We start from the raw sequence: 11113 nt of genomic DNA on the forward strand, positions 1-11113 counted from the left end.
CACGCTCAGGCCTACAGTACGGTCCAGCAGGTCCTGAAACTGAGACAGAGATGTGGTTGAATGAGGTCAGAGATCACATCATTACGCACGGCAACATCACTTATTCGCACCATGCTCAACACGTGTCTGTAGGGCAGCGCTGCCTGCTGGCTCAGGCCTACAGTATGGTGCAGCAGGTCTTTAAAATGAGACAAAGATGAGACTGAATCAGGTCAGAGATCACGTCATTGCGCACGGCAACATCGCTTGTTCGCACCTGAGCAGCCAGGCTGATGCATTCTACCCCTCCCGCCGCCCCACGCTCAATTGGGGCCCTGTGCACCCAGGCCCCACTGCTCACCTGCTGTCATTGTGTATGCAAACACTACGGGCAGCAGTGCTCACAATTCAGATGGAGTGTTGATTGCGGGATGGTGTACACCTCATGGATTCCTTTGGAAAGACGACGGGCAGTAGGGTACACAATTTAGAACCAGTGTTGATTGGCAGGATGTACACTTCATGGATCCCTTTTTCTTCATTGCGCATTGTGATATGCGAGGTGGATGCGGCCATATCACCCGAGGCAGTGTGGAAGAAGTGGAACATGTGGCGTCGTCATTATCCTATTTATATGTACGCAAAGTGGGCTGGGCTTGCGTATGCCAGGCCAGCGTAGGGGTGTGATCATTATTACAGGGACCTGGGTTTTGTTCAGTTCCTGCCTGGCCAAGAAGTGTACTTACGTGTGTTTCTTTTGTAGTTTCGACGTCGCAGAATGCGCAATTTACATTAATGTAATATGTGTCGGGAGGGCGGCAACTATCGCTAATGAGATGCTGTTCGAAAAGATTGAATGGCGAACATCACATGTCGTTGTCAAGGTTGTGGATATGCTGAGACACGCATGTCAATGGTGTGCGGTATTATTGAAAGTGTTGGTATCGCAAAACGTACACATGTGAACGTGCACGTATGGAGGGAGGATCAGCAGTGAGGCTACGTCATACACAGTGATAACGCTCATTAAAGTCTAGCAATGTATGTCAAACGTGAATCTGAAAGTCTCACATATAGAACACTACTATACTGGTAAAGCCTGACAACAGAGCTTACGGCAAAAGAAATCTACACATTGATGTTTACTGTTTGTCACATGTGATCTACGATGTGCACTTCTTCCCGTGGCTTCTAATACTTCTTAGAGCCACCAATACCCAGGCCGAAAGGGAGCACAGTAATGTGCACACACACACACACACACACCAGGGGCATCATGTAACACACATTTGTTTTTTGATGTAACGTTTGAGATGCATGGCCATCACACGTGGAAGGCTAATGTACAGACCATGAATATTGATCAAGATGATCGTTGCATGTTGTGTGTAGTATAACATATGTGTATACAGGAAAAAAACTTTTCAAAAAAGCTCTCTAAGCAGAAGAGGTGTCTCTCGTCAAACACTGTAGAGAGTATGACTAAAATGGGTGGGGTCCCCCAACTGTTGCAATGAGAAATGTTATGAAGCAATCAAATGTTTTTTTTTAAGGTCACATGGCAATCGCGCACCGAGTTCGCAAGGAGGCCGCACCCGACGTGATTTTGACAAAATATATTTATCATAATATAAGTTTATTACAGTTAGAAATATATAAATGTTTAAAATATTTTAGATTATCGCTTGCTTTCATATACTGTTAAAAGTTATTTAGATATACTTTTGAGACAAAAAAAAACAAAACGAGTGAATGGCGTACCCGGCGCGACACTATACGTGTGTGATGTAACACAGGGCCTGGCAGCGTGTACTCATCGCATACGCAAAGCGCAGTGGGCGCGACCCCATTTGTACATGAGGTAACGCGTGGCTTGGTACTGCGTACCTTTCGGACACCAAAGTAGCAGCTGGGGCGACTTCATGCGTATATGATGTTACGCAGGACGCAGTGCAACAAACTAGTCGGATACGATATGCTCATCACTTACGAGTTTAGTAATATGGTGGATCGGATTCGCGTGGTGATGGAGCTTGATATGGGAGTGCAGTTTTCTCAACAAAAATAATATATATATACATATTTTTTGGGGAAGATATAAAACATTACATAATTTTTTAAGTTAACAAAAGAAGTATACTAGAGTTCCAAAATATTTTTTAAAATAATAGAAAAAATATAGGTTTTATAAACATTAAATTATGAAATTAATATTTAAATAACCTTTGAAATTCACTGAATAAACCATAGGTTTTACAGACGTTATAGTTAGGAATTAGCATTTAAAAAACCTTAGAAATTCATTATAAAAAAACCATAGGTTTCAGGGACGTTATAGTTAGGTAAACAGTTGACTCATATAAAACCAGAGAAATTCGCCTGTTATAGTTAGTTGAGCTAACTATGTCTCGGGCGCCCGCAATGCACTGCTGATGATGTCATATATTCCATCACTCATGACATGGTCAGTGACATCACTGATGACATCACTCATGACATCTCAAATAACATCACTGATGACATCACTCATGACATTATCCACATGATAATCTGATGCACATACTGATGCTCTAATATAAACTTTAATACACCCATTCTTATATGCAGACTACTAATTTTGAAACCGTACACACAAGAATGCCATATACTACATACCACTCACTATTTCCTAGGTCTACACACACATCCAGTCACTTATACTTGTAGTTACTCTTCAAAATTGGACTATAATATGCACTCATACATCTATACATGCAGTCACACTCTGCCACTCATCCATAGAGTTACTCACACACCTAGTCAGTAAAGCAAATAATCAATCATATACCTATTAACTCAGGTATACAGTTATACACATCAATTTTGTTATTTTTAGACATAGCACATCACTTATTTATACAGATACTAACACATATTTACTGTCCTATACAATCACTGATAGAAGCAGACACTTATTTATACTCACACACTCTTCAAATAAATTAGTCTCACGTATACTCATTTATATAATCCAACACGCATATATAGTGCCTTAAAACGTATATAGTTAGTCACAGATATACCACTGAGACATTCATTCACTCAGCAACACACCCATACACACACTAACTCACCCATACAGTCCTTCCTAGATGCACTTTTTAATCCTTACAACCACTGAATCACCCACTCAGTCATCTATGCACAGACTCATACACTCCCCCACGCACCCACCCACACAGATGCTCAGGGACCCATACAGATACTCCGACAACAAATCAATAACCTATATAGACACTCATGTAGCTATTCAGCAACCCATGTAGTTGCTTACACACCAATGGAGAGACTAATACAGACTTTTACACAGTTTAGTCACTAACCCATGCATTCAGTAAGACACGTTCAATTACACTTATACAGTCAGTCACACACATACAAAATAATTCCTTTAGGCACTTATAAATGCATTCATTCTTCAATACACCTTGTTGTATATATAAAACATATTTAACCTTTACAGTAACACACATTCACTGGATGATGTCATTAAGTGATGTCATGAGTGATGTCATTTGAGATGTCATCAGTGATGTCATCAGTGATGTCACTGACCATTTCATGAGTGATGTAATAGGTGACATCATCAGCAGTGCATTGCAGGGGCGCAAGTTATAGTTGGCTCAACTAACTATAACAGACAAATTTATCTGGTTTTATATGAGTCAGATGTTCAACTAACTATAACGTCCCTGAAACCTATGGTATTTTTAGTGAATATATATATATCTATATATATATATATATATATATATATATATATATATATATATATATATATATATATATATTTTGAGCTCTGAATGCATCAGAACGAATCACTCCTGGACGGGTGCTATAATGCGGCGATGCGTTCCGCTAGAATACCAGCTCTGATTTCACCTCTTCGGGAGAAAATAAGCACTCGCGGGTGGCGTTCTTAAGGAATCTTTATTTCACAAACAAACGCGTTTCGGCGGTCTGCCTTCTTCGGTGTAGCCAACACATCGCAGGCAGCCGTCTTTTAATCAATTGCATTATGTGCAGCAAACAGAGGACTGTGTGGACCCCCAGGATAGCAATGTAAATCACCTGCCATCTTGGAACATACAATTTACATGCAGATGCATACACAATTAATGCTGTTCACATTATGTGACAATTCATTCACAATTTAAACTGCATAGGATTATATTTAAATTACACATCAAATTAAAAGTGTGCAGATAGCAGTTTTGGTGTTTTTAAAATTCCCCATATTATATTTAGGCTGAGGTACTTGTGATTACCTCAAGCACATTGAAAGCAAAAATTAAATTTTATTCATCATGCTCACGATAATCTCGCCGAATATCGGCAAATGTCCACAGCATGCATAGTACGCAATCGACTTGTATTTTGTTCATTTTACCTATGAACAATAAAGCACTCTGTGTTTTCATTCCATGTAATTTGCTAAATATATGCAATTTTCTAAATAAAGCTCCTATTGGGGAAGTCAACCTTTATCAAATTGATCGCCATATTATTCTTTTACCGTTTTTGTGACAAAACCATCAAGCCGTGAATCGGCCAAGGTCTACTGCCTCCATTGTTACCCCCAATGACTCAAATTCATTGACATGTTTACAAGTAATATACCACAAGTTAGTTCCTAGACAAAGCGTTAAGCCTAACGTTGCCATGATGTTACAGTATCGCTTAACGATATTCAAGTAGGGCATCTCTCATCCATACAGACCTTCTAAAATGACTCACAAATTCTTTATTTTATATTTCGCCGCTCTATGTATAACCCCCTGCATTTATATGCCATTTTAATTACACAAATCAAAATGTAGTGTGCTCTAAACTTATGACCATAAGTCGCAGAACATTATTGCTACTGGTTTTTTGAATTCATTAGAATATATCAGAAATTAATCAGATATTTGATCCCTATCTGAAATTCCATATCTAGAAATCCCATATTCCATATCACACTCCCAAATGTGATGCCAGTTCCTCACTGCTATTTAACCCTTTGGGAAATTTTGTCTGGAGATCGACTATATAGCGCGATTCCAACCTTGGCAGTTTTTTCAGCCTGTCTCACCCTCTGATATGATCTTTAACATTGTCAAGACGAAAATACTGTAGAACATTTCTGTTGCTTGAATGCTTCTCAGCATATTGCCTCGCCACCAGGTATGATGTGTCATTTTTAGATATCGCCCTGAGATGTTCCAAGACTCTAATTTTCAGGGGATAAATAGTATTGCCACAAGGACAGACTAAACAATAAATTGCATAGGCGGTGCTGCACGTTAAAAATTTGGTTATGGATCTAGTTACATTTATGTCAGGGATCTTATATGACATGACTCTCTTGCTGTTACTACAGGCTTTGCACCTACCACACGGATAGAAACCACTCATTTCCTTCAAAGTTCCCATCACTTGTGGTTCATTCAACAAGTGGCTGCGTACCAGAGTATCTCTCAAAGATCTGGCTTTCTTGAAAGTCACTAGTGGAAATGCTGGTATATCATCACTAATGACACTATCTGTTTTAAGAATGTGCCAATTCTTTTTCATGGTGCGCTTTAGGAAGTTGGCCTCACCTGAATAAGTGGTGATCAATCTAAACTTCCCTTCAATTATGTTGCCTGATCCCACTTTTTTGTTTGGAACATTTTGCAGCGATTGTTGTCTGGGAATTTTTTGAGCTTTTCAAATGTATTTTCTAAAAGTTCTCGATCATAACCTCTGATCTCAAACCGTGCTAAGCTCTCTTTTGCAGCAACTTCAAAATCGCATGTTCTAGAACTGTTTCTTTTTACCCTTGCAACTCTCCATATGGTATGCTCTGTTTCAGTTTTGGAGGATATTTACTGGTTGCAAAAAGGGTAGAGTTGCCCGCTGTTGTCTTGCGATATAATGCTGTATTGAGTTGACCTTCGGACACAAACACCCTCAGGTCCAGATAGTCCACTGCCACTGGACTTACTGTTCCCGAAAAGTGTAAGTTGACATTGTTATCATTTAACACGTCAATGTACCCTCGTGCTGATTCACAGGTGCCTTCCCACACGATAAAAAGGTCATCTATATATCGATGCCACGCAACAGCACGACCTTTACTTTGCCCTCTCTCATGGGTTCTGGACACCTGCTCCTCCCACCAGCCTACGAACAAGTTTGCGTAGCTGGGGGTGAAGCAGGTGCCCATCGCCGTACCAGAGATCTGTTTAAAAAACCTCTATCCAAATACAAAGATGTTATTTGTAAGGCAAAACAGTGTAAATTCAATCAGCATGGCATTGTGTTCAGCATACCGCAATTGTCTCTTATTCAGATAAAACTGCACAGCTTTGAGTCCATCTGCGTGTTTAATACACGTATGTAGGCTAGTGATATGCAGCACCATAAGTTGATACGTTGACTCCAAGATTATATTGTCAATTTTGTTAAAAAAGTCTTTAGTATCCCTAATGTATGAATCAAGTTCCATTACAAAAGGAAAAAGGAAATGGTTAATAAACATAGATAAATGTTCTGTCAAACTCCCTTGTGAAGACACAATAGGCCTACCAGGTGGATGTAGGCTGTCTTTATGAAGCTTCGGAATATGATAGAAAGTGGCTGTGACTGGATTGCTATGTCTTAAAAACAAATGCTCCTCCGTCCCCAGCATTGTGTTGTTGTACCATTTCCTAATTAGATTTTCATATTTTCATATTCAACCACACTTGGTACTCTTTCTGTGTGGTAGACACATAGGGCCCGATTCACAGAACTAACTTAAGACAAAATCCTAAACTTACTACTTATGGTATTCACAGAAGTTAGGATTTTGTCTTAAGTTTGTCTTAAGACAGACTTAAGACAGACTTAAGACAAGTCTGTCTTAAGTTTGTCTTAAGTCTTTCTTAAGTAAACATAAACAAAATACTTATATGTAACTTAGCAATTAGTCGTTCTTTCAAGTCTGCTAATTTTTCTACTATATCCATTCTGTAGGTACTGAGTGCCACAATTACATGATTTGATGTTGCGCACATTTCAATTAGTACAACCCAATAGTGTCAGGAACATGTTGTATCTTATTGTATGAAACATAGATAAATAGCTAAAAATCACATTGCAAAAAATATACAATTTCAAATGTAATAAATAATATCTTAGCTAAATATTAAAATCCCAACCATAAAATCAATAGTAAAACACATGGTAAACTAATTTCTGCCTAAATGCTGAGAGGGATGTAAACATTGGAACTGTGCAAATGTGCTATGAAAATCTCACTTGATATTGATTGTTCTTTATCAGTAACTAAATAGGCACATATACCTACGTCACAGGTCATGTTTTTCAATTGTACTGTGGAGCCATGCTCCTATTTCTGCTTAAATGCTAGACCTAGATTGATACATATGAATATGCAACAGAAAGCTGTATACAAATGGAAAAATGTAGACTAAAAAACTCAGACCTGAGTGACTATATCATATTGTTGGTTACGTGCTCCCTGAAAAGTGCTATGTGCTAAACAATATGACTCATAAGGCTTTATTGTTGTGTTTAAAGTGCTACTGCTAAAACATGTCACAATTAAGGGTTGAACAAACAATAAAAAAAAAGAGGGCGATAGCAGCAGACGGAGAACTGTGTTATTTGTTATAAACTAGGATATATGCACATATAGATTTTAAAATCTAAAATCCCTTTTGGTAGCAGGATGACTAACAGAGCCTTTATATGCTATGCTTGCACTTAAGTTTCATTTTTTCATTTCTAATTCGCAGTGATAGCATATTCAGCATGAGTTTCTGGTCATACATGGTGGTGTAAGCTATGGTGGGTGGACTGTTGGCATTAGTCACTCCTACTGGAATCTGTATTCTTGTATTGTACTGTATTCTTCTAAAATTATTCAAGATTCCAGTTGCCCTAGAGAACGTTCTCTATTGCCCCCTCTGCGTGGGTTGGGAACCGAATTGAGTACATAGTAACTGAGGCGTTTGAGGTCATTATTGTGGGTTTGTTTGAAATGCCTGGCAACTGGGTATGTAACATGGTAATTGACAATTGCTCGAATGTGCTGTAGAATCCTGACATGCACCTGTAGCTTTGTACTTCCCACATATCTCAATCCACAGGTGCATGTCAGGACATAAACAGCAAATTCTGTTTTGCAATTGTAGTTGCCTTTGATCAGAGTAGGTTTGGCATTAAACGGAGTCTTGTAACTGGTGGTGCTTACACCAAATTTTCAAGCTCTACAGCTCAAACATTAAACAATCCTTGTCTCGACTGTAACCACATTTTACCTAGGTGAACCTCTGGGCTATTTTTTACCAGCTATGTCCTCATAGATATACCTTTCCTGAATAGTAATTGTAGGATTATCTGGCAGATTCGGTGCCATCACCGCATCCGTAAGAATTATGGGCCAATTGCGTTTTGTGGCTCAAATTTGCTGGATGGCTACTTCTCCCATGTAGAACTGAGTTCCCCGCTGTCTCTTTTCTGTATAGGGATGTGTGAATCTCATTACCTCTGACAAATACCTTCAAGTCAAGGAAATTTACTTGTTCTGTGCTCAGTTCCCCGGTAAATTGTAAGTTCAGCTCATTGTCATTGAAGGAGGAGATATATTGACTGGCCTATTCCAGGGGTCCTCTCCAAATTATGAAGAGGTCATCGATATATCTCCTCCAACAGACAATTTGTTCTACTCATTCATCCTTAGTGTCAGCCCAGGCCACCTGCTTCTCCCACCAGCCCACGAATAAATCAGCGTAACTGGGGGCGAAGCAGGTGCCCATTGCCGTTTCCCTTGTCTGTCTATATCTCTGTTCCTGAAAGATCAAATTATTGTTATTCAGACAGAACATGGTGAATTCTATCAACATGTTGTTATGCTCAGGGAACCTCAGGGGACGTTCTTTCAAAAAATATTTCCCCGCCTCCAGCCCATCACTAATGTTTGATGCTCATATACAAGCTGGAAATGTCGAAGGTGATCATAATAAAGTCAGTTTCCCATTTTATCCCCTTGATTTGCATTAAAGAGTCCTTCGTGTCTCGAGTGTATGGTGACAATTGTGACACTAGAGAGAGGAAATGGTCAACATATCTCGATAGATTCTCTGTCAAGGCCCCTATAGAAGAAACTATCGGCCTCCCTGGTGGACTGGTGGTGTTTTTGTGAATCTTGGGAAGATGGTAAAACGTCGGGATTCATGGATATTTGCTCTTTAAAAAGTTATGTTCATCTCTTGATAGTAAGCCTTTACCAAACCATTTCTCGAATATATTTTCAAATGACTGTATACTGGAAAGATAGTCCATTTTGCTTACTGGTACATAGCTGTCACAATCATCCAGTGTCGAAACTCCTCCTTGCAGTAAATCTCTAATGTTTGCAGTACTATGTTCCCACCTCTGTCAGATTGCTTCACTATAATTGATTTATCACTTTTCAGATCTTGAATAGCCTTCCTCTGATTATATGTGAGATTCCATTTCTTTTCATTCTCTTTTTTGGTCCTTAGTGTCAAGAGGTCTTTATTTACATTCTCGTAGAAAATGTCTATCGCGTCTACTAGCATCTGAGGATAGAACTTGGACGTTGGTCTAAAAGGACTTGAGGCTCTTGATTGGGTTACACCCAACTCTTCAGTTCTATTTTGATGATCTCTTTCTCTCAAGTCTTCCTCCCCTAGTGCTTCCATGATTGCCAAGGTGTCCAAGTATCTTATTGTCAGTTGGTTGCCATCATTTGTGTCCGTGTGGGTTCTTGACTTTGTCTGCTTTGATTCCTCATTTTAAAGAATTTATATAACTTTATCCTCCTAATATATTTAAAAAGGTCTATCCGAGTCTGGGTGTATTCAAACTCTTCTGTTGGGCAGATTAACAATGCTAGTATTAAGACTGACTCCTCAGTTGTGGTGAGCGTCTTTTCTGTGAGATTTATGATTGTGAACCTTTCATCGTTTGAACTCTTGCCTCTTCTGTTCCTGGTATTCGCTCCCGGCGTCACCAGCTTGCCACTGACTGCTGTAGAACTTTTTACGAGCAGGTGCCTACATTGTGCGTGTGGCAGCACACATTTAAATTGTCCATCGGAAGCAGAGTACTCAGCGGGTTAAAAATGCAATTTATTAGGCTCATCTAATAGGAGGAAGCCATGCCACTTTAAAAATTGGAATGTGACACCATTACGCCATATGAACATTGATAAAGATGAGAATGCCAAACCATGTGTGTTTGGGCTAATAAATTACATTTGTAACCCACTGAGTGCTCTGTTTTTGATAGCTATTTTATATACACATTGGCACGTGTGCAACAGAGGCACCCGCACCTAAGGAGTTCAACAGCAGTCAGTGGCAAATTGGTGAAATGTATATTGCAGACTGTCAGCACCGACGGTACCCTAGCATGTAACCCTTGCTAACTGGATGGGGGTGTTACTCAATGGACTGGCACTGATATCACTAAGGCGAGCATCTGTGGGTAGGTAACAAATAAAGGGGAATACATGGCAGAACAAGGGTTATAAAATGATGTCTACTGTGCAGCAACAAACTGTCATCAGGAGTGTTGAAGAACTGATTAATGTATGCCCCAAACCATTGTGGAGAAACACCTACTAAATGGATTGATAGTATCTGGAAAATGTTGCATTTAAAATCAATGTTACAACCACAGGTAAAGATGGCGGCAGATTATGGGAACTGTTTATGGAGAACTAATCTTTGTTGATAAAAACACCTCATCCATTAGGAGGAAGCCAAGTCTCTTGGCTTCCTCCTAATGGATGAAGCCATCTTTAAAAGATGTAATGTGACACATCTGTTTGGGCTAATAAATTGCATTTTTAACCTGCTGAGTGTTCCGCTTTTGACGGAAAAAATATTAATAATGATATAAATATATATATATTTATATAGCAAAAAACTGCAATCACACGAAATACTAGTGTCAAAAATTACTGAGCCGCCACTCATATTCCAGTTCAGCGTATGTTTATCACACATGGCAACAACGAAAACCCAATGCGTTTCGGAGTTCACGCACTCCTTGGTCACGGGTTAGGCATAGGCATACTTCCTGCCTTGTTTAA

The 11113-nt window shown here is 39.3% G+C and overlaps 1 protein-coding gene across 1 annotated transcript in view; it reads left to right on the forward strand.

Annotated features, from left to right (window-relative positions):
- LOC144799957 (cytochrome P450 4B1-like) overlaps window positions 1–11113 on the forward strand; it is a 144200-nt gene that overhangs the window by 72065 nt on the left and 61022 nt on the right. The gene's annotated exons all lie outside the window — the stretch shown is intronic.

This window comes from Lissotriton helveticus, chromosome 1_2 (assembly GCF_964261635.1).
Source record: "Lissotriton helveticus chromosome 1_2, aLisHel1.1, whole genome shotgun sequence".
NCBI lineage: Eukaryota > Metazoa > Chordata > Amphibia > Caudata > Salamandridae > Lissotriton > Lissotriton helveticus.